The 23289-nt window shown below is 38.1% G+C and overlaps 1 long non-coding RNA gene across 3 annotated transcripts in view; it reads left to right on the forward strand.

Annotated features, from left to right (window-relative positions):
- Window positions 1–22585: 22585 nt before the first annotated feature.
- The window catches only part of LOC144238419 (uncharacterized), a 273462-nt gene continuing 272758 nt past the window's right edge, over window positions 22586–23289 (forward strand). For all 3 annotated transcript variants that reach the window (XR_013337111.1, XR_013337109.1, XR_013337110.1), the window contains exon 1: window positions 22586–22683. This is a non-coding gene — a long non-coding RNA (uncharacterized LOC144238419). The remainder of the gene's footprint in view (window positions 22684–23289) is intronic.

The following is a 23289-nucleotide window of genomic DNA, read 5'->3' on the forward strand; positions in this document are numbered from 1 at the left end:
AGAAGTAATTAGTATAAAATATTTAAAAATTCAGATAAAGTAAACCAGGTGGTTAATACTTAAAAACAATAACAATAATTTTTGTTCAAAGTTAAAGGAATCACAATGATGCAAGTAATAGCAGAAACCTGAAAGTAGTTTTTCAAGCCCAAATAGAGTTATGCATTTTTAGAGTAAATATATGTGTCTTAAACTCAAGAGTTTGTTAAGAAATTAAACAATAAATAGAGTGTAATACATTTGTTCCTTTCTTATATATTCACCAGAAGTCCTCTGGGTGAGAGATAAGAAAGAGAAAAAACAGAGTGTGTTGAGAATGCATGCAATTTTTCTTGCAAAAAGATGTCAATTTAGGTGGTTTGGACAACATTTTCTGTCTTGCTTGGGGTTGCTGCTGGACCTGGTGGAGATGTTTGAGGATTACTCTGTATTTCCACAGTGATGGAATATTTCTAAGACAAAAATCTAAGACACACAAAAATTAGTAAGACAAAAATCTCTGAGGTTCTGAAAGAAAACAATGCCTTTAAATATTTAGCCCACATACAGATTACTCCAAATGTTGAAAACAAAAGTATACCTTATAGTTTAATTGTTCATCATCTAGTAATCTAGTAAACTCTAGTAAGGATAAACTATACTGAATCAGTGCTGGTGTGTTTGGCTCATCATGCTTAATTAATAATTAATTGCTCACTGGAAATTAGAGATTGGTAACTAACGTCACTATTGAATATAAACATCATATCAGATATATTAATGCTAGATTTTTATGTAAGATCTTTTTCAGAGGGAGGGGTAAATAAATGAAAGCTCGCAATGTGAAACTGAGAAGACATCTGTCACAGTGGCCAAACCTCTAGTAGGCTGGATAATGATTATGAATCTATTACTGTTGATATATTGCACAAAGCTGTGGGAATAGAAAGCTTTTCAAATTACACAGAGAGTAATCAACAGCCAACAGCAATGGCCCCGTGCTCTCACACCTGCTGCGTGCCTCCCATGGGAACGTGTGCATCTCGAAGCCTGGAATTATTGGCAAGACAGGAGTTTTCTTTCACCTTGAGTTTGGCTTTCAAATTATAAAATAAACCATTGGTTATTCTGTCCCACAATAGGGATGATAGGAGCCATGCTGTTCAAGCACTGTTAATAGAGGCATGCTCTGCCTTCTTTCCTCAACATCTCAAGCTCAATTACTAAAGCTTACTTTCCTATGATCTCTTTCTCTCTTTGGTCTCTCTCTACCACACAGATCACATATTTTAAGGTAATTCAAAGAAGTACTAAAAACTCACAATTTATTTCAAGGGGAGGGAGAGGCAGGGGTTGAGGTGGAAATTGGGGGGTTCTTTAGAATTATGAATAAGATTCTAAGACAGAAATATTTTTTAATCATGAGAATAGAAATTTTAGCTATTATGAATCTGATTGTAGGTCCAGAAGCTGTTTAACCAAAATTGTAAGCCACCAAGCGTTGGTTACTGTAGTTAGGTGGAAAACTTGGTGATCTGCATTGATTGCAGACAAAATATGAAATGTCTGGTTTCATGCCTAGCCTATAATATATTGTCCATGTCCATAATCTTTTTTTTTTTCTTTAGAGCTGGGGTAGGAGGCACGAGATACTAATTGTGGTCGCATTACAGCAGGGTGTCCTCATCCCAAGCTGGCTTTCTTTTTTGTTGTTGTTATTTGTTTTCTGAAGGGGCAGGGGCAGAGAGAGAGGGACAGATGATGCTAAGCAGGCCTTGTGCTGAGAGCCAAGAGCCTGATGTGGGGCTCAAACTCACGAACTGTGAGATCATGTGAGATCATGACCTGAGCCAAAGTCGGACATTTAACCACCTGAACCACCCAGGCATCCCTATATTGTCCACTGTTGACAAGTGGAGTTGTTAACATTGAGCAGAGGTTAAGATAACTGGGTTTCCTTTATAATCTTTAGTAGCATTTGCATTCTACCTATACAAAAATGGCAATTGGTACCACTCGAGCTTATTAACTTGATATGAATTTGAAAAAGACACTCATCCTCAAGAAATGTTATTATCTGCCATAAATTTGTAATCAGTATACAAATATATTACGACTAACATGTGAGGTGCCCTCTAGGCAGTACATCATTCATACAAATAAATGCTCCTATTTTGGTAGGTGATATATGATTGCTTCTCCATAATTTCTACTGATGGGTTCTTGGCCATCCTGCACGATGCTGTATTTATCTAGGTACATCTTAATTTTGTATTTTTATCTAGCCTGACATCTGCAGACATACGAGTTTGCACACTAGATGATTCTCACACCAGCAAATATTGTGGCAGACTTCCTGGGCCATCTCCACTTACTCTTACACTTTGCTTCTAATCCCATCCACTTCCTGATTCTTGACTACATCTCTTATTTAGGTCTTTGTTTACTGAATGTTCTTGATGGTAATCAAGCTGTATTTCTTGTCACACATATACATACTCAAAAGGTCGCTCTCTGATGTATAACTGGTAAAAATCAGAATGAAGAAGATGAAAGCATCCCTCTGAAAACTGATACCTGTGAAGAGATATTTGCAAATGTTTTATGAGGAAGCCTAGAAAATACTCCAATAGTTTCACAATGGCACCCTTAGGTCTGGAATGTAACTAAAGTAACTGTTACTCAGAGAAGGCAGACTGCATACAAAAGGGAGAAGGACAAGAGTGTTCAGTGTCTACACGACACTACATAGTGGATTCTGCTCCTTTGTCTGGACCGAGAGGTCTGCCCTACCTATTTAGAAAAAAATATCCTTTTCTTAGAGAAAGGACAATTCACCTGCTAATGATTATCTCATGTGATTGTGACTTCTTTTTTTAAATCAATTTTTATTTATAACTTAGTGTCCTGGGAAGTGTTACATCCAGGATCAGTCATGATCTTTCATTCATGCCTATTTGTCCTTGTATTAAATTGGGGCTAAGGTTTTGTTTTATTTACTTTATTATATATTTTTAAGCTGTCTGCTCTGAATTAGTTTAATGTTAATTCCCTAGAGCCTGAAATGCTATATATAGATAAGAAAATCAAGTGTAGCTTCTTATCAGAAAACCTGACAGTCTGACCCAGATACCCTAAAATGATCTCACAACACTAGAGGCCAACATAGGAGAATGTGTTGAGAGCAACTAACAAGAATCTTTCTTGAGTATTTGTTATCTCAAGTGCATGATTCTTTAGATAGACGCCCACCAAGCTCTCTACCTAAAATTCTGGCAACTATCACTCTCCATGGTACCAGAGGGACTTGCAACAGCCACTTTGATTCCGTACGGCACACAACCGTAGAGGGGATGCTGGGGTACAAGGTTCACAGATCCCACAGCAGCACACTGTCCACTGGAGCAGGAGTTACCACCCAGCTCAATCTGGACAGTCAAAGCTGCTTCTCCAGGAATTTGACATTGGAACTGAAGGAATTTTAATTGGCTTTTGTGACCAGAATTGTAACAAATTGGATTGTAAGCCATCGATGGCCACATGAGCTGGGACACAGAGAGAAAAGGAGTAAGATCAGAGCCAGGCACCAAGGAAAAGCTGAGAAACAGGATACATCTTGTGATGCTCCTGGTAGCTTTTCTGTTCTGGATTCTTGTCCTTTCACAGGTCTGACCATCATCCTACCCCAGAGTCTGCAAGATAGTCCAGGAGATACATTGCCTTTTCCTCTTTCTTTCTCTTTCCTTCCTTCCTTCCTTCCTTCCTTCCTTCCTTCCTTCCTCTTCTCCTCCTCCCCTTCCTCCCCCTCCTCTTCCTCCTTCTTCTCCTTCTCCTTCTTCTTCAGTTAATTCATGTTTCCAGTATTCACTACAAAAGTCTTAACTCTTATAAGTCTNTATATATAGATAAGAAAATCAAGTGTAGCTTCTTATCAGAAAACCTGACAGTCTGACCCAGATACCCAAAGATCTCACAACACTAGAGGCCAACATAGGAGAATGTGTTGAGAGCAACTAACAAGAATCTTTCTTGAGTATTTGTTATCTCAAGTGCATGATTCTTTAGATAGACGCCCACCAAGCTCTCTACCTAAAATTCTGGCAACTATCACTCTCCATGGTACCAGAGGGACTTGCAACAGCCACTTTGATTCCGTACGGCACACAACCGTAGAGGGGATGCTGGGGTACAAGGTTCACAGATCCCACAGCAGCACACTGTCCACTGGAGCAGGAGTTACCACCCAGCTCAATCTGGACAGTCAAAGCTGCTTCTCCAGGAATTTGACATTGGAACTGAAGGAATTTTAATTGGCTTTTGTGACCAGAATTGTAACAAATTGGATTGTAAGCCATCGATGGCCACGTGAGCTGGGACACAGAGAGAAAAGGAGTAAGGTCAGAGCCAGGCACCAAGGAAAAGCTGAGAAACAGGATACATCTTGTGATGCTCCTGGTAGCTTTTCTGTTCTGGATTCTTGTCCTTTCACAGGTCTGACCATCATCCTACCCCAGAGTCTGCAAGATAGTCCAGGAGATACATTGCCTTTTCCTCTTTCTTTCTCTTTCCTTCCTTCCTTCCTTCCTTCCTTCCTTCCTTCCTTCCTCTTCTCCTCCTCCCCTTCCTCCCCCTCCTCTTCCTCCTTCTTCTCCTTCTCCTTCTTCTTCAGTTAATTCATGTTTCCAGTATTCACTACAAAAGTCTTAACTCTTATAAGTCTATAATACTGATTTTTTACCAATACACCTGATTTTACTCATTAGCTCAAGCAATGGCATTTTTATTATAATGCATTCCAAAGTCATATGTATCCTAGGGCAAGTCATCTAACAAGATTCTTAGTAAAATGGTGTAAAACACTTCATAGATTTGTTGTAAGAATGAAGTGAGTTTATACACAAATCCTGAATAACAACACCAAGCATGTATAGAAAACAGCAAATACATTTAAACTTTATAATTATTTACACTCATATAATTAACCATATTCCTTTTATGTTCTTTTTTCATTTAAAAATATTTATTCATTTTTTGATAGAAAGAGAGGGAGACAGAGAGAGACAGAGACAGACTGCAAGAGGGGGAGGGGCAAAGAGAGAGGGAAACACAGAATCTGAAGCAGGGTCCAAGCTCTGAGCTGTGAGCATAGAGACCGGCGTGGGGCTTGAACTCACCAACTGTGAGATCATGACTTGAGCAGAGATCAGACTCTTAACTGACTGAGCCACCCAGGTACCCCTATTCTTTTTATGTTCTTTCTATTCAAAAAAGCATTATTAGGAATGTCTTTATGTTTTTGCTTAGCATATTTCCAAAATGGAGGTTTTTTTAAATTCTTATTTATTTTTGAGAGAGAATGAGTGTGAGCAAGGGAAGTGCAGACAGAGGGGACAGAGGATTCAAGGGTGGGTTCTGTGCTGAAAGCAGAGAACCCAGTAAAAGGCTCAAACATTCAAACTGGAAGATCATGACCTGAGATCTTGACCTGAGATGAAGTTGGACACTCAATTGATTGAGCCACACAGGTGCCCCCAAAATGAGGTTTTAATTAGTACTTACAAATTCTCCACACATGTATTCATTCATTAATTACTATAGTCATTTATTCAAGCAACAAGTTATTGGATACTTCATATGTTCACATACATTTATTCATAGAAAAATAACTATGAAGCTATTGGTTAGAAACAATCTTCCTATGTTGTTCAATTTAGGATTTTAATTAATAAGATGCTTTCTCTTGAGTTACATCTTATATATATTAATCATGCTTTAGCTTCAGAGGGAAAAAAAGAACTGAGGAAATATGTTCTTTGAAGATAATTCTGTATTATACAGTTAGATGTCAGTGTTTGTTTAATAAATAAAAGGAATACAAAGGTGAGTATATTTTAAGCTTTATGATTATGCAGGTGATTGAATTATTAAGAAGATGGACAGAATCCCATTAGGGATGGCTACATATGCCTTCATCCTGATCATCCTTTAAAAAGAGGGTTCTTTGATGCCTGTGAACATTTGTTTTAACTGGCCCAGTGAGTATTTAAAGCTTGTTCAAAAGGTCACATTTTTGGGCAAGACTTCAGTCATAGAACCCAGATGGGCTAAAATACAAAGGAATGTAAATATGTCAGAGTTTGAGCTGTTAATACTAGGATTTCTGGACTGATTTTCTTAGATGCCACTTTAATTTTAAAGAGTTCCATTTGGAAATGTCATGAATAATTCTCCAGAGACTGACATGGACATAAAGCCACCATTACCACCACCAACACACAATGAAACCTTGACCCAAATATCTTGGAGAAGCTTTTCCCTGAAGAGCTTGAAATGGTACTCCTAGAAACTATTGAAAATACCGCTGAAATCAACATTTGCTTCCCAGGTTCACTAGGAGACTTGAGAAGGTCAAACTATTAAAACAAACCAAGGCACTTCAACTTGATATCAGTAGCTCATAAGTTGGGTCATAACCATTTTTGGACATTTTCTAGTTTAGGAGTTTCTAAGAGTCAATCTAATGCCCTTTTCATTTCTTACCCTCTAGATCTCAACTTTATAAGTTAAAAAATATTTCTATAAAAAATATTTTGTAATATGCTCTTTACCTTTCTGGAATGAAATGAATAGACGACAAAATTACCAACCACATAATTAAAAAAAAAAAACAATATTGTATCCTAGCTTTAACATTTTTAAACAGCACAGGGGAAGTAATTCTATTAAAACAGTGTGCACAACCAGAGCAGAACTGAAATGATTCCATGTGATGGCTCTACCTGAATGGGAAGATATTTAAGCTGAATGGGACAACTCTGAGCATTTGCAGGACACTTAACATTTATTGTTCTTGCTCACGAAATGCCTTGCCACACTCACTACTGATACAACCAAAAAATGCCCTCCAAAACATTCTGAAAATCCCCCTACTAGCCAGTACTATTCCTGTTGCTAACCGTTACTTTTACCATTTCTAAAAGGAAATCAAATCATAATTCCAACTGACAACAGTTTAGTTTATAATAAAAACAATTTATTTATCAATAGTTGTCTTTTCTCCTATTGGCTAATTGGCTAATATTATATCATCATCTTTTAAAATTCTATCAATAAGGGCATCTGGGTGGCTCACTCTGTTAAGTATCTGACTCTTGATTTAGGCTCAGGTCATGATCTCATGGTTTGTGAGTTTGAGCCCTGCATCTGGTTCTGCCCTGACAGTGCAGAGCCTGCTTGGGATTCCCCCTGTCTTTCTTCTCTCTCTGCCCCTCTCTTGCTCACTTTCTCTCTCTAAATAAATAAATAAACATTGAAACAATGTTTACAATTCTATTAATAATTCCCAGCTTTCCAAAATACAGAAGCAATCATTTCTAAAATGTTGTTTATTTGTTATTTTTTATCTGAACAATTGACAGTGCTTTGGGACACAGGAATAACGTAATAAGAGAACTGATTTTAAGGAAATGTTAAACTCTATTGCAAAAAATTTGGGAGATTATGCAAATCTTGACGTATCGCTGTGAGTTACAGAAATTTTTGAAGGGCATGAACTCTTCAGTGGAATCACTGGTTACTACTGAGAGTTTCCATGCATTGGTCTAGTCCTGTTTCCAGATAATCCTGATGGTAAAAGCACCTGAGAGGTCCACACACGAAAAAACAATCTCGAAGGAATATAGAATCAGAAGATTCAAAAAAAGAGGCTTGTTTCAGGTGTCCAAGCAGTTGCTTTGCATTGTAACCTGAGATAATGGAAAAAGATGAGCACTTTTCACTGTAATGTTGAAAGATGCACATTTCAATTAAGACTGTTTTCAGACTCTGATTCGGTTATGATTGCAAAAATGCAATTTCCCATCTTCTAGTTTAGCTAGTTGCACTAATGTCTGTGTTTATGTCCATATCTCTGGCTGTATTTATAACTATTTGTTTATTTTCTTGTGGTAGCACATGGGATATTTTAGTGCCTGGAATAAACAAAAATGACCAACTTCAATCATGTGGTCTCAATATCCTTTCAGTAATATAGTTTTTTAACTGAAAGTTTGGTCAAAGTCAACTGAAGTTTTAACAGGCCCTGGACAACTCTTCCTATTAGTCAGTTACTAACTGACTAATATAGTGATTCAACAATTCTACACAACACCCTTTACACATCATGAGGAGTGCACTCCTTAATCCTCTTCACTTATTTACCCCATCCCCTCACCCACCTCCTTTCTTGGTTTGTTCTCTATAGTTAAGAGTCTGTTTCTTGGCTTGCTCCTCTATCTCTCTGTCTTTCTCTTTCTTTTTTCTTTGGCTCATTTTGTTTTGTTTCTTTAAATTCTACACATGAGTGAAATCATATGGTACTTGTCTTTCTCTGACTGGCTTATTTCACTTAGCACAATATCGTGTAGCTCTGGTACGCCTGGATGGCTCAGCTGGTTGAGTGACCGACTCTTGATTTCAGCTCAGGTCATGATCTCAAGGTTCATGGGTTTGAGCCCCATGTCGTGCTCTGCACTGACAGCATGAAGCCTGCTTGGATTCTCTGTCTCTGTCTCTCTCTGCCCTCCCTTTCTCATGCTATCTCAAAAATAAATAAATAAACATTTAAAAAAATATTCTGTAGCTCTATCCATGTTATTGTAAATGGCAAGATTTTACTATTTTCTATGGCTGAGCAATATTCCATTGTGTGTGTGTACCACATTTTCTTCATCCATTCATCAATCAATTGACCCTTGGACTATTTCCATAATTTGGCTATTATAGATGCTGCTGCTATAAACATTGGGGTGCATATATCCCATTGAATTTGTATTTTTTTATTTTTTGGCTTAATATCTAGTAGTATAATTGCTGGACCATAGGGTGATTCTATCTTTAGCTTTTTAAGGAACCCCCATACTGTTTTCCAGAATGACCACACCAGTTTGCATTTCCACCAACAGTACAAGAGGGTTCCCCTTTCTTCACATCCTTACCAATACCTGTTGATTCCTGTGTTATTGATTTTAGCCATTCTGACAGGTATGAGGTGATAGTTCATTATAGTTTTGATTTTATATTTCCTTGATGATAAGTGATGCATCTTATCATGTGTCTGTTGGTCATCTGTATGTCTTCTTTGGAAAAATGTCTATTTATGTCATCTGTCCATTTTTTAATTGGATTACTCATATTTTGGGTGTTGAGTCTTGTAAGTTCTTTCTATATTTTGGACACTAAACCTTTATCAGGTATGTCATTTACAATACCTTCTCTCATTCTCTAGGCTGCCTTTTAGTTTTGCTGATTGTTTTCTTCTCTGTGTAGAATCTTTTTATTTTGATGTAGTTCCAATAGATTATTTTTGCTTTTGTTTCCCTCGCCTCAGGAGTCATATCTACAAAGAAGTTGCTATAGCCGATGTCAAAGGAGTTACTGCTTGTGTTCTCCTCTAGGATTTTTATGGTTTCAGGTCTTATATTTAGGTCTTTCAACCATTTTGAATTTATTTTGTGTGCAGTATAAGAAAGTGATCCAGTTTCATTCTTCTGTATGTTGCTGTCCAGTTTTCCCAACATCATTTGTTGAAGAGACTTCTCCCCCCCTCATTGGATGTTCTTTCCTGCTTTGTTGGAGATTAATTAACCATATAATTGTAGGTTCATTTCTGGGTTTTCAATTCTGTTCTATTTATCTATGTGCCAATTTTCGTGCCAGTGCCATACTCTTTTGATTACTATAGGCTTAGAGTGTAGGTGACGCCTCCAGCTTTGTTTTTCTTTTTAAAGGTTGCTTTGACTACTCAGGATCATTTGTGGTTCTACACAAATTTTAGGATTGTTTGTTCTAGTTCTGTGAATAATGCTGGTGTCATTTTGGTGGAAATTGCATTAAATGTGTAGATGGCTTTGAGTAATATAGACATTTTAACAATATTTGTTCTTCTGACCCATGAGCATGTATTATCTTTCCACTTCTTTGTGTCATCTTTAATTTCTTTTATCAGTGTTTTGGTTTTCAGAGTACAGGACTTTGACCTCTTTGGTTAAATTTATACCTAGGTGTCTTATTACTTTTGGTGAAGTTGTAAATGGGATTGACTCCTTAATTTCTCTTTCTGCTCCTTCATTATTGGTGTATAGGAATGCAACAGATTTCTGTACATTGATTTTATAGCTGTGATCTCACTAAATTCATTTATCAGTTCCAGTGCTTTGTGGTTGTTGTTTTGTTGAGTCTTTCTGGTTTTCTGTATATAGTGTCGTGTCATCTGCAAATAGTGAAAGTTTTACTTCTTTCTTGCCAGTTTGAATGCCTGTTATTTCTTCTTTGGTCCGATTGTGCAGGTTGCTAGGACTTCCAGTGCTATGCTGAATAAAAGTGATGAGAGTGGACATCCCCGTCTTGTTCCAGTGCTCAGTAAATATCAATTAATATTATTAGTTGGCTCCCTAGTTTCATTAAGTTTTATTTTTAGGTAAAATCTTAGAAGGTAAAAAGGATAAAGTCTGATTGGAATTCCCTTTAGGGCTGTTTGTAACCACTCTGGTTGGGGCACCATATGATTGTATAACCTGAGTCCATTTAAGATTTTGCATCAACACAGCTTATAAGTGTAAAACAGGGTAAAGTGGATCTAAAGGGTCATCTCTCTATTAGTAAATTTCTTTTTAGAAACATTCAGCAGTCCCTCTAGTGATTTGTGATAGGACAAAAGTCTAGTGGGACTATTTCTGAACTAGTCCTGAGAAAAGGGTGCAGACCAAATGTATGATCTATTGGTTAATGCTGATCTCATATAATGTGGTAAAAAGATCTTATCCATCCAAGATTTTAGCACTTGGTTTCCTGATCCATAATTCCACGTTCTGTATTGCTACTTGGAAAACATGTACTACTTGGAAAACAGGTGCCCACAAATGAATTATTCTAAAACAAGGCAGAGATGAGACACAGCAATTCACCTAGGTTCCTATAATAACAAATGAACAGCTGTAGGTTGCAGCTAACTTAAAGTGCATCATTCTTTATCACTGTAAACCTTAATGTGGCAAATTTGATGGATTCGGTTTGGAGAAATTATTTATTGGTGGTCATGGAAGTACATGAAGTCAACACAAAAATAAGTAGCAAATATATTTCACTTTTTTAAACTTCCACCAAATGAATTTAATTTGCATGCAGCCCCAAATCCCGGAAACTGCATTGCATACAGCAGCTTTGCCCCACATCAAAGACACTCTAGAGATCAAAACTAAATTGAGTTCTGAGGAAGGAATTCTCTTCTTCTCCTTAGTATACATGTTTTTGTTTCCTCTGTGGGTGTGGGTCAATAAAAGGCAATATAAAAATCTGTGGGCGCCATCGACATTTGAGTGACTCCACCTTAACCTTAGAAGTAGGTGTGGTAGTTAATTAAAACATGGAAAGTCTGACATCTGAGGAAGAGCCCGGGTGTGGAATCTGAGAGCCTGCAGCTGTACGGAGAAGGGAGCACCTTTGTACTGCCTCAGCCTCCCTCTTGCAGAGGGTGCCCTTGCTGTCACATGACCGAATTTATGTTGCCACGTTTCCCCTTCCCTTTCAATTTTTTTTGTATGAGAGCAACATGAAGATCATTGATTGTCCTTGTTAAGCCTGCTTGAGCCAAAGGACGATGACCTTTTCCCTATTCTATCATCTGTGGGGTGGGTTTGTCTGAGTCTTCTCTCTTTGTTTTCTCAGGGCTGGAAAATTCAGAGCCAATTACACTGTAAGATCCTGGTTCAGTTCAAACCAGGCTGGGGTTACCTAAGTGGGGGTAACACTTTCATAGATCATTTCTGTGACAAAGATTGAAAGGAGGATAGAAAATAGCACAACAGGATTCAATTCACGTGGCACAAGGAAATTGTGCAAAGTTTAATCTATCCCTATCGTGGTCTCAAGATTGTAAACTCCTTGGACGCTGAGCCTAGGAAAGACTTTTTTTCCTACAATATGCATCATCAAGTTGCTTTAGAAGCAGTGCTGCGGGCTGGAGGGAGGCGGCGCAAGTTATATAACATGCAATTTAAGATAACGGCCTTTGAAAAGGAGAAATTAATATAAACAGATGAGGCCAACAAAGCTTCAGTCATCTAGAAGGTGGTTTCAATCACCACTGACGTTAAACAATATCACCCCCACTGAGCTTACACTATGTTTATTATCATTTAATTTCTTGCCCAAATCGGCACTTTCTTATCATGATGTCGCAGGGATGGCAAGCTCTGTTATGACTACAATTGGTAGAAAAATGCATCCATCTGAGTGAGTAACAAGATACAAAAATTGAGCTCTCCATCTTAACCTTTTGTGGCTTTAAACATTCTACTAAAAACATTAGCAAAAATGGAAGCCATAATGCTTCCATAATTATCACAGCACTGTCTTTGTTCTTATAATGATAGAATCCATACTTTCAATTTGGAGTGCTTAATAATAGCAGCTGTCTTGTCTGCTCAACTGTGGGGTTTTAGGGCTCCCATAATTATTCATTTTCACTCACTTGACAGTGGGTGTTTCCTTGTAATATTTCAGGCCACATCAGAAAAGAGAATTTTAAAATCCTTTCAAGTGTTCTGCTATACATAACAATATTGAATTATGCATTAATAAACCAAATTTAATTGACTTGGAGGTACATAAGCCCTAATTAACACTATACCTCAATACTAAAAACTGATTGCCACAAATCAGCACACACACACAAATGCAGGCATAATGATTGTACCGTTCACGTCTGAGGCCCGAGGTCTCTCGGTCCCTAAAACCACACACTCTATTTTTTCTTTGCCTTCACCCTTGCTCTTTCCATCCTCATATACTTCTCCTTCTTTTCCTTTTCCTCTTTCTTTTATTTTTGAAAACATCTTATTTTGGAATAATTTTAGATTTACACCAGAGTGGCCCGGGTAGAACAGAAATTCTGTCTTCCCTGAACCCTCCTCTCATTTCTTCCTAAAGTTTATTAATGGGGAGCTGAAAGATAAAGGAAGAAAACAGAAACCTCCCCACAGAAGGTCCAAATGGCACTCCATCTTTCTGATATGTGTCGAGCTAATTATGATAATAAATAAAATATGAATATTGGGAATAAACTGGGTAAATCATTTTTCATTATTATGTAGTCTAGATGAATGGGTTGTTTTGTAGTAAGAATATAACATGCATGCATATGTGTACAGCGACCAACAGCAGCGTGCTTTATTAGGATGGGGCAAATTATATGCGTTTGAGTGTGTTTACATGTGCCGAGAGAGTGGTTCCAAAGATAAGGAAGGTAGTTTTATGGGCCAGGCTATGGAGATGCTGGAGAGGATAATTGAGGGAGGCAGGTTTTTATGGTATAATAAGGTGCAGAGCGCTTGTGAGAGCAGGGACTGGGTGAGTGGGGGATGGGCAATAGTTATAGGATGCTTTCAGGACTTTCAGGCTGGCGTTTGTAGACTCTTTAATGGTCTTTAAATGGCGTCCTAGGTTAGTGAGGAAGGTAAGGCTACCATTGTGTGTGAGAAGTCTGTATTTAGTCTAAACAATTAATCCTGATTTAAAAAAAAACACAGGATTATATATTGTATACAATTATAAAATATACATTTAAATTTTTAATTGAAAAAGAATAAAACAAATTTTATTAAATCTTATAAGTCCTTTCTGCTATACAAAATCTTGAAAATTCATATTGCAGGAAGAAGAAATGAGCTAGCGTACATAGCCACTCTAAATAGTTCAATGCATTTATTTTCAATTTTATTTTATTCATTTTTTTTCTAAATTGTACTATATAATCAGTCTAAATTCTGTTTTGTTGTTTTTATTTTCTCTGGAATCAATTTAATTTTCACATCAAGTCATGAGACAGGAGCTTCAGGTAGCCCCATATAGTGCCATATCTTTCTTAAACCGTATAAAAATATTCTAGAAAATACCCCTCAGTATGCAAAGGCAAACATGTCACTATAAGTACTGGAAAGCATTGAAGAGGCAGTTCCAAAGACAGAAGGTTTCTACTGATTCCCAAATACGTGTTCTGCTTTATTCCCTACTGAAGGACAGGTATTGTTTTATAAGTGCAATCTGGAAACTATCGATGCTAAATGTAAACTCTCCACTCACCCATGCCATTTCACTTAGAGCTATAGCTTTTCTTTTTTCACAGCATCCATATCCATACTTCCCAGATCTGATCAATCTTTACCCTATAGATACAATACCTAATACCATGATCAGTCAAAATATTTATTGGTTGAATAAATAAGTTTATTTATGAGGAGGGTGTATATTCAGCTTTCTCCATAAATCAGAACCAGTGAGGAGAGGGTAGAGAGAGACAGAGAGAGAAAGCAAAATGTTTAATATGAAGGATTGGCTCATGTGATTAGGGAGGCTGAAAAGTCCTCCAATCTGCCCGCAGCACGCTGCAGGCCCAGGGTAGCTGGTGGTATTGTTTTGTAATCCAAATGCAAACGATTGATAACCGNCCCACTGAGTCAGAAGACCCAAGAACCAAGGCAGCCAATGTCAGAGGAAAGGAGACCACCAATGTAGGGAGAGTAAATTCACCCTTCCTTTACCATTCTGTTCTATTCAGGCCCTCAGGATTGGATAGTGCCCACCCACACCTGGGAGGGTGATCTTCTTTACTCAGTCCACCAGTTCAAACGCTAATCTCCTCTGGAAACACTTTGACAGTCAAAACTAGATATAATGTTTTACCAGCTGTCTGGATATCTCCCGGTCAAGGTGACACATAAAATTAACCATCACAGCGGTTCAGTACTAAACATTGTCCAGACAAACTGAAGCAGGGTGACAGAATGTTCGAGGGAGTCAGTTACTAAACTCTTCTGAGAGCAAAGATTGGTCAGGGTGTCAGTCGTGATCCCACTTTGTAGGAATGCCGTTAACCATGTAAAACACATCAGTAAATTTTGTTATGCTCCACAGTTTTTGTGTCTATGTCGTCAGAGTCACCTGAGATATGACAAAACCTGCTTTCCTTGGATATTAGAAGCAGAGTAAGAATCAGGAATGAGCCTCAATTTAACGGGATGCTTGCCGGCACTCCAGGGGACAGCTCAGTAGTTTGAGGATAGCTGTAAGGCTTAAACATGTCCATGTAAATTTATTTAAATGTAAATGAGAAACAAATATCATGTGGTCTTTTTAGGGAGAGATGAGCATATCATTGAATGACACCAAGTAGAACACAGTGTTGTACTTCATAAAGTCTGGAAAACCTGGGCGTTAGCTTGTAAACTATATTGTGCCTCCAGATGGGCCCAGATGTAAAATAAAATGAATAAAATAAAATCATAAGATGACATAAAATCATAAGACAAAAACATAAAATAAAGTAAAATAGAATGAAGCAATATATATGACCTGATGTAACTCATTCAGCTCAAAGGCATAGCAATTTACTGAGATTCTGTGGCTCTCTTAGTCTTTTCTTTATGAATTTTCAAAGTTTTAATTTTATTTAAAAGAAAAAAATTTTTAAATATTTATTTATTTTTGAGAGAGTGAGTGAGATAGAGTGTGAGCAGGGGAGGGGCAGAGAGAGAGGGAGACACAATGTCTGAAGCTGGCTCCAGGCTCTGAGCTGTCAGCAACAGAACCCAAAGTGGGGCTTGAAGTCAAGAACTGCAAGATCATGATTAGAGCTGAAGTCGGAGGCTTAACTGACTGAGTCACCCAGGAGCCCCTAAAATTTATTTTAAATATTTATTTATTTTTGAGACAGAAAGAGAGAGAGAGAGCATGCACATGAGAGCACGAGTGGGATAGGTAGGGTCAGAAAGAGAGAGGCAGGATCCAAAGCAGGCTCCTCTCTGTGAGCACAGAGCCTGATGCATGGCTCGAACTCACAGACTGACCTACGGTGAGATCATGACCTGAACCAAAATCAAGAGTCTGAGTCTGAGTCACCCAAGCGCCCTGCTCATTTAGTCTAAAAGCACCAAGAACATTTCTCTAAACCAAGGGTTCAAAATATTCATTTCCTTTTAGTACATGTCTGTTTAGTACTTATGATGTGTCAGGAGCCCTGTGAGACGCTGGATCTAAAATACTAAATAAGACAACAGAGCATACAGGTCTATGGAGCTTATCCTCCAACAGGGAAGCGAGATCATTAAACATACAATTACGATGAAAGGTGATTGTAGCTATGACAGAAGTACTGGATTAAGTAGGGAAACAGAGCACAGGTGTGCATAATTGGGGGGTTAGGAAAATCTTCCCAGGCAAAGTGACAGCCAAGCTATAGTACAAGTCTATATACCTAGACTACAGGTAAGGTTTAACCCATTGAAGGTGGGACAACAGTATGAGAGAGGGGAGCAAAGAAACAAATAACAACAACAACAACAACAACAACAACAAGATAGAAATCTAGCTGAAGAGAACAGCATGTGTAAGAGCTGTGGAGATGGAGGGATGTCTGTCTGGGACCTATATTTTAAGATACGGAACAGTAAGAGATGAGACTGGAGAGCTAATCAGGCCTTATTTTCCACATATTCTGTGGGAAGTTAATAGGTGGCATAAAAATAGTCAAATAAATTTAGAAAAACCGGTGCCATCCCTACAGGCCTTCTCAGAGCCTTTATTGTGTTAACATGCACCACAATGCATCTCCAATTTTAGAGCTCTTGAAACAAATCACTGTCTTACTATTGTTGCTCTGTGTTAGCTGTCTGTAGGAAGTTAGAGCTGTGACCACCTCCCACTTTCTCTTCAATCTGGAAGGGGAAAAATGGTATAAGGAAGGACATCAAATGAAAGTTAGATAGCAGTCCATGATTCCTTGGTATATTTCCGCTGGAATGTACCTGTGGTGCATCTCATTTGCTGGGCAGTCCTGACTCATTCCAAAGCCTTCATGTTTTAAAAAGTTAGTTATTGGGGCACCTGGGTGGCTTAGTCAGATAAATGTCTGACTTTGTCTCAGGTCATGATCTCACAGGATGTGGGTTCGAGCCCCGCATCAGGCTCTGTGCTGCCAGCTCAGAGCCTGGAGCCTCCTTCAAGATTCTGTGTCTCCCCTTCTCTCTGCCCCTCCCCTGCTCATGCTCTGTCTCTGTTTCTCAATAATAAATAAATGTTAAAAGAAAAATAAAGTGTTTTTTTTTAAAAAGTGAGTTATTGGTGTACATATTAATCTCCATGCAAAGTTCACAGTAGATAGAAACCATCTAACCCCGCCACCCCATAATGAGTTTTACCTCATTCCTAAAGGAGTGTTTTCCTATATTGGACGCACATTTTAAAGGCTTTGATATATTCTATTTCTCCAGAAGCTTATTTTATTTGGCAGCCACAGCCACCCCACCACAAAAGGAATGAATGAGTAAATAAATATATAAATAAATAAGAATATAGGCAGCATGTTCCAAGAGCTGTACATCTTCCTGACAGAAAATCAATATACAGTGGGCCTGGAAATCGAGACCGTTGAGCTAAATTTTTGTTTACCTTCCAGATAATTCCAGTTTCTGCTGTCATCAGGATGATAAAAAGAGAGCTTCCTACTTTCCCATCCCATGAAATCCTTTATAGGTCATGACAAGCCATTTACAATTATGTTCATTCAAATCTAAATACGGCCCAAATGCAGTTGACAGATTGCAGACAGCTAAGTGATGGGAACAGTACAAATAAATTCTGTGTATGATAATTATTTATTGATCTGCATGGTGCATTCTATGTGGACCTGTACTAGAACAAAGGCATGGATAGGTTGAGAGCTAATAATAATAATAATAAGAGCATGGACAAGAGCATCTTCCTAGCTTGTATCAGAATTTAAATATTCTTGTTAGAAAAGGAAGGTTTCCTTCTGTTCCAATTTCTTCTAACACATGGATATTTAAAAATTAGTGGTTTCTGTTTTCCTATACAAATCCAGATTCAAGAAACTCCCTTGAAAATATGTATTACCACTCCAGCCACTACATCACAACCCCATTATTGGTGTTTAAAATGTATAAGTTCACAAGTTAAGGTTAGAAATTTATAGTAACTTAAAATCAGTGTTTCTTTAAATATAAATTAGCAAAGGTCCATGACAATGAAAGTCTGTTCAGTTTTTCCATTTATTTTAGAAATGGAGACATGACTTCTGTTTTCAGCAAAGTTGTCTTCCTACAGTCATTGAAATAGTCCTGTCCAGGATATAGGGCTGAAATAATGCCATTATGGCTCAGTCTGTTAAGCAGAACTCTGGAGGGCATCTCATAATTTTCATTAGGTAGGTACAGCAGCCTATCTTTAAATCTATAGGCATAAATAAAAATAATTTATGTGACCCATTTACCATTATATTAGAGCCAATTATGAAGATGCCCAAGACTTATTTGACAAGCTTGTTCTATTCTCTTCTAATAAGTCTGAATTAGATTCCAGGAATTTTTTTTACTTTTAGCAGCATTTCAGGTTTTTAAAATTTTTTTATTTTTTTAATGTTTATTTATTTTTGAGAGAGACATAGAGCATGAGCAGAGGGAGACACAGAATCCGAAGCAGGCTCCAGGCTCTGAACTGTCAGCACAGGGCCCAATTCAGTGCTGGAACCCATGAGTGGTGAGATCATGACCTGAGCCAGAGTCGGATGCTTAACCAACTGAGCCACCTAGGTGGCCTTTTATCGTTTTTAATGTTTATTTATGTTGAGAGAGAGAGAGAGAGAGCGCAACCATGGAGGGGCAGAGGGAGAGAGAGGGACAGAGGGTCTGAAGCAGGTTCTGTGCTGACAGCAGACAGCCTGGTGTGGGACTTGAACTCACAAACTAAGAGATCATGACCTGAGCCAAAGTCTGAAGCTTACCTGACTAAGCCACCCCACATTCCAGGTGGTTCTAGTGCAATGTTCACCTTTGGATCCCTGGTACCCAGCACAGTGCTTAATACATCTCAGGTGGGTTTCACCTTAGAATTAACACACTTTAGTTTATGCTCAGTCATGAGCCAGAACTGGCATTTGACCCTATGAAACTGCAAGGTGGCTGGGCTGATGGCTAGGAGAAGAGAACTGATAGTGATGACAATTACAGATCATTATCTCTGGGCATAATGTATAAGAGCCATTATTTCATGTGTTTTTAAATGAGTTTTTAGGTAATGCTCAAATACCATTCATGCCATTCCAGCCCCCCTCATGGCCGCCAGAGCAGCTCAACCAATACATATGTATTGCTTTCATGGAAGAGTCAGTGATCACGAAAAGGTCATAATATCTCTGTAGACATCCTCACAAAGACTTACATTAGTAAAGCATGATATAATACTCAATACTGTACTCAAATAGTACTTGAGTACTAGGGCCCGAGTTTTAGAGTTAAAGATGCTACTCAGGGAACTGAGCACACAGTAGAAAAGGTTCCCAAAAGCATATGATTGAGGCTTGCATACTGAACAAAAGCACTTGTATATTTAACTCAAATAACTATTAATTCTTCCAGGATTGATATCAGTATTTTATATGTCAGAAAACACTGTGGAAGCGTTTGATATGTCTGTGATTTAATCAAAGAAGAGGGCGAGGAAGAAGGTTCATGTGTAATCATTGTTACGTGGAAATAGGATAGGAAGCCAGTCAACAGTTTTAAAAATTGTCTTAAATACAAAGTAATAGTTAAATTGGCTATTTATGGTCAGTCAAAAAATTGATTTCTTAAGAAATTGAAGCCTGTAGTTGTTTTGTTACTGTATGGAGACTACAACTAGTTACACATTCCACTTAAAAGCAATGCATCTTCAGTCTAGAGTTTTAAGTAAATGGTTAAAAAGTATTAAAGTTTTACAAGAGTAATGCACACTTTTAAATAAAATTCAAACAAAATAAAAGGAAAAATTGAAACCCTCTTCTCATTCCTTCCTTTCCAAATCCCAGATATTAAAACTTGGCTTCTTGATTTATATCCTTCCAAACTTTAGGCATATATATGCAAATATACTCCTGTAAGCAAGCACCTGCACTTGTTTTTGTCCACATATTGTGAATACATGTTGATCTTATGTAGACCTCGAGTAAAATGGGTCAGTAGTTCCTCAGTTTTATCCCTAGTAGGAAACACAGTGCTTTGTACACCATAGATCCTTAATTGAACACCTGATGAATGAAAGACTCTTTTCTTTTTTTGAAAGACTCTTAAGTTAGCAGTACATATTAGAGAGTTTTCCATTTGAGCTTTTTTATTTTTAATAGCAGCTTAGTATTTCCTAGTACAAATGTGCTATAATATTTGAAACTATTTTCTGTTGATGGGCATTTAGGTACTTCCTATTCTCTCACTGTAACAAAAAGGTCAGAAATAAAAATTGTGCACTATATTTGTTCACTAGGATGGATAGTTATGTAGAATAGATCCCTGGAAATGAAATGTTTAGCTCAGTCATGAAGGTTTTAAACTTTAATAGACACAGGGAAATGGTTCTTCACCTTTTTTCGGAGAATCACAAAATCATTTGGCAATATGATGAAAATTAATGTACCCTCTCTCAGTAAATGATACAAATGTCTCATACAATTTCAGAAGTGTCTAGGTATAACTCCTGTGTTAGGAAACTCTTTAGAGTGATACATTACCTACTGAGGTTGATTTTGTCCTAATGATCTCAGTTTTTCGCTGCAATGTAGCCTGCCAGCTTTGCTTCGGAAAACAGATGTTCTATGAAAAGAGACTTATAAGATCTTCAGATATTACATCTCATTTGTCTCATGCATATTTTAAGCACAATTTACCCAATTTCAAAGGCAAATGCTTCAGCATCAATGCAGTAATGTGACCATGAGAACTATACTCTGTCACCTTAAAATCCTAGGTTAGGCCATGATTTTAGTTCCTGCTTTCAGGTCCTTAACTGCTCCAGTCACAGCGATGCTACCAAAAGTTTTAAGAAAAGGAGGAACACAGTCTCTGTCCAGCTAGATTGCGTCAGGTTGATTTAAGAACTTTTATCTTGCCCAGCCCAAACATGACGATCACACTGAGTCATGAAAGGGAAGTACAGGGGTGCCTGGGTGGCTCAGGCGGTTAAACGTTCAGAATCATGATCTCACGGTTCAGCTCCTCAGTTTGAGCCCCGCATCAGGCTCCATGCTGACAGCTCAGAGCCTGGAGCCTGCTTCACATTCTGTCTCCATCTCTCTCTGTCCCTCCCCTGCCTGCACACTGTCTGTGTGTCTCTCTCTCAAATAGAAATACACATTAAAAAAGATTAAAAAGAAAAGTACACATGAAGACAGTTACTAACAGTATGGAGAATGCTTGCTCAGCAAACGTGCACACACCCCAGTTGTTCAGTTCTCTAAACTAGCTCATTTCTCTTGAAGGAACAACAAGAACATTTCATTTGCCCTCCTGTCCATTTCCAGAGAAAACAGAGCGTGGACTAGAGGAAGAGAAGGAAGTTTCGCCTGCCCTCAAGAGGAAGGCTGTTTTTTCATTTAAGGGATTGTGACTGATCTACGGGAGAAAGAAGTCCTCGTGGTTTATGCAGCTACAAATGATAGAGAGGCCTTTTCTCATTTTACTTCTGAAAGAGGAGCATTTGGATATTGCAGAGAACCGACTTTGACATCTTTAGAAAGTGGAATAGCTTGGCTGGGCTCATTTCCTGGCTCCTGTGTTTTCATAGCACAGAGTTTCAAAGACAGTGTAAAGCCAACACACACTTAAAATTCTTGGTCTCTATCAAAACAAATCTGCCATTTCCTGCTTCACTTTTTTTTTTTAGTGAGGCTCATTATAGTCCTAAATTTGAACCTCATAGCGAATAAAATCTACACCTGTCTTTAGAACATTCCTAAAAACGAACGCTCTCCTATTTTATAGTAAATGCTATTGTACGTAAACTTGAAATCCATAATTAATATCCCTGGATAAAAATATTACCAGCCCTGAGTTTTAAACTGTGTAAGTTCTCTCTTTGCTGTCCTTTAAGAAATCAAATTGGAGTTCAACGCAGGAGTAAACAGATTAATGCCAATACCAAATTTTAACCTAGACCCTTGTTACACAGAGGGTGCTTTCGGCACCAGCTGCATCAGTTATCATCTCAGAGCTGATTAGAAACGCAGAATCTAGAGCCCTGTGGTAGATCTGCCTATTCTTAATATGCATTTTTACAGGATCTGCAAGTGATTTGCATACACATTAAAGCTTAAGAAACACTGACCTGGGGCGTCCGAGTGGCTCAGTCAGTTAAGTGCTTGACTTTTGATCTCCGCTCAAGTCTTGATCTCCTGGTTCTGGCTACGGAGATGGAGCCTGCATCGGGCTCTGCACTGACAATGCAGAGCCTGCTTGGGATTCTCTCTCTCCCTCTCTCTCTCTGCTCCTCCGCAGGCTGGTGCTCGCTCACTCGCTCTCTCAATAAATAAATAAACATTTAAAAACAAAAAAACAGTGACCTAGGCCACTATTGTAAAGCTACCTAGAGGCAAAAAAATACCCCCTAAAACACACCATTGTGTGACTAAGGCCAACTTCCACGGATGCAGCATTTCCGCCTTCACCGCGGTTTCGCTGTCGGTGGATTCAGTTACCCCTGGCAACTGGGAACCGGAAGCAGATGATCCTCCGGACGCAAGGTCAGGTCAGTAGTAGCCTAACAACGTGTCCCGGCGCCCGTGTCATTCATTTCGCTTCATCTCTCCTCGAAGGCGTTTTATCGTCTCCCATCATCACAAGCAGGGTGAGTACTGTACTAAAAGGTGTTTTGAGAGACAGAACACTACATGCGATTTCAGGAATGCACCGGGGGCCTTAGAAAGTGTCCCCCCAGCATAAGAGGGCGACCGCTGTATTTATAGTCTTCAGGATCGCGGCACCCCACCTTAATTATCTCAGCAGGTCAGATATGGAGGGGCGTGTCCTTGAGGAAACCTAATCAGAGAAAGAAAGGCAAATGCACACCCACATTCTTCATAGCTGGATTAAAACCCATGTATAGAAAACGTTACTACAGAATGACCAAATGAAGACAAGAGAATAAATAAAACTAAAACCTCAAATTTTACTTGCAAAGAAGGTAAAGGATTCATAAACAATAATAAAAAATAACAAAATGATAAAAATAGTAAAAACACTTTGTTTTAGATTGATATATTTATATTGCTAATTTAATATAATATCAATTAAAATTAGTCTTTAATAAGTTTTATAAATTTAGTCCCAAAATAATTATACTATTTTTTTGTTTTTCTTTTTTTTTCCTAAATTGTCTCTGAGAAGAAATATTAAAACTTTATACTTTTGATAAGTACTGTTCAACTCCAGATACTGCTTTAGGTATTTGAGA

This window comes from Crocuta crocuta, unplaced genomic scaffold (genome assembly GCF_008692635.1).
Source record: "Crocuta crocuta isolate KB4526 unplaced genomic scaffold, BGI_CrCroc_1.0 scaffold216, whole genome shotgun sequence".
NCBI lineage: Eukaryota > Metazoa > Chordata > Mammalia > Carnivora > Hyaenidae > Crocuta > Crocuta crocuta.